Source organism: Pteronotus mesoamericanus, unplaced genomic scaffold (genome assembly GCF_021234165.1).
Source record: "Pteronotus mesoamericanus isolate MK-2021 breed Mesoamerican mustached bat unplaced genomic scaffold, CSHL_Meso_final scaffold_54, whole genome shotgun sequence".
Taxonomy (NCBI): Eukaryota; Metazoa; Chordata; class Mammalia; order Chiroptera; family Mormoopidae; genus Pteronotus; species Pteronotus mesoamericanus.
In genome coordinates this window covers 65,674,114-65,676,335 of record NW_026555321.1, presented here as the reverse complement: position 1 = coordinate 65,676,335, position 2,222 = coordinate 65,674,114, and positions in this window count along the sequence as shown.

Below are 2,222 nucleotides of genomic sequence, written 5' to 3'. Positions count from 1 at the left end.
AGCATCTACCTCCCCCACTGACTAGTACAGTGAAGTCGTCATTGTTCATGCATGCACATTCCAGTCCACTCTCCTTGGCTGCCAGGTTACATTGATGTCGCAGAAACCATTCTCCTTATAGTAATGATGACTGGACTTTTTCCAGACAGAAAAAGTCCTTTGGGACTACAAGCATCAGCCCTGGTGGCCACCCAAAGCCAGGCCTATAGACAGGTCCCGAAGTGGCAACCTCAAAACCCTGGCACGAGGCAGAGGGAAAGTTCCCTTTTGGAAGATTCTGGTGCTCTGGAGCATGCAGAGGGAGAGAGTACAAAGATTTTCCCACCAGTTTCCATCCCTGAAGACCACCCCGGCAGGCCCCCAAGAGTGTGTCAAACCAGGTGCCTGTCCTTCAGGCCTGATGCTCCAAGATGAGCAAATGAGCCTCTTACACACAGAGTTCAGGTGCATCATGATCAGCCTTGGTCCCTGAGATGGGTGAGTCCAAGTAATGAGTCTTTTAAGAACTGCTTCTCAGGTTGTTCTAGTTTTGTGGATCTAACCCCTGAAGTTTTCAAAGCTAGATATTTTGGGATCTCATCTCTTAGGTGAAGGTTTTAAAAGCTGGGGTGCCTGATATGGGGCTCAAACTTTTTGTTCTTCAAGGAGAAGCATGGGTTTTTAGTTTCCTCCCTACTATGGAGACTCTGGGTTGGTCGCTGCATGGAGGTGGGGTTGATTTGGAGATTGTGTCCCAGCCTTTCCTGTCCACTTCCATGTGGCCTTCCCTAGTTCACCCATGCAAAGGAGCTACTCAGCCAGGTTTTAGATGTTTTTCAGAGGAAGTAGTTCCATATGTAGCTATAGATTTGGTGTATTTAGGGGAGGAGGTGATTCGGGATCCTTTTATGTCACCATCTGGAACTGGAACTTTGGATCCCATTTCTTGATGGAGCGTGGCAAGGTCACCTTATAGATGAGCAAATGGGGTGGGAGATAATGTTCTGACATTTTTGGAAACTGCTGGGAGACTCCATGGGACATACTTACTTAAAAGCAAATGTTAACACTAAAAAGGAGACTAGTTAAATCCTAAGTGGCCAAGATAATATTAATCAGAAACTTTAAATTTTCATGGCACAGGGGAATGTGGTTCATGGAGAAGATTAGATTTGTTCTTTTTCACATATGGTAGTAGAAGATATTTATTTTGTAATCCCACTATTAGCCTAATAGATTTGGGTTTAATTTTGAAACCACTGTGTTCTCTGTCAGTGACATTTTAATAGCTAGCCCATCTCTCTAGTGCCTAATCTCAATTTCAGCTGTCTAAGAACAAACATTTCTCTCTTGATTATAGTCAAACAGTCTTCTGAGTACCTCTGAATGATGACAATCTATTTTTTGGGGTGCTCAAAAGTTCTTCCTTTGTGTGTTTTCCAATGCCTTTGAGAACGCACATCTCTTCCTGTTATGAACAAATTCCTCAGGTTAAATGTAACTTTTATTCACCTTTAAAATTATTCATTCTTTATTAGAAGATTGTGTTTTGGTCACAATTTTTTTTATTAAATAATAAGTTATTTTACTTTTCAGTGCCCTTCGGTTTCTCATATTAAACAATAGAAAGATATGTTAGGTGAAATAATTTCAAAGCTTCCATCCAATTTTATGAATCTATTTGTTTCTCTTATTTTAAGAAGATAATAAAGAATAATAAAGAATCAATAGTTTAATTTTACATAAAACAATTCTTATATGTATCTACTTGGTCACGACATTTAGGAAAGAAATGTTATTAGGAGGTCTTGACTATTTTATGTCTACATAACTTAAAATATATTTTATAGAATCTCAGTAAAATAGCTAAAGCATTTTTTATTTTAAAGTTGGAGAAAAATTTCAGAACAATAACAGCATTTCACGTAAATTTTGAAATACCACAAATGAATAAATGTGAAATTAGACTGCTCTTGAACTTCAGGCAAATGAGCTAAATTTAATTTTATTGCATGATACAAATGCTTCATTTCTATTCATTTGGAAGAATAGAGAAACTTAAAATAGAGTAGGTTGTAGAAAGCTCTGAGAGAAAGTAGTCAATTTAACTTCAATAACTAAGAAACATGACTGGTGAAAAGAAAAACTTATCTCATTGTCATAATTACTGTGAGGGGTAATACACTTATTTTAGAAACAGGCATCTAAATATTTAGTTTTTCTTTTTCAGATTGAGAGCATAT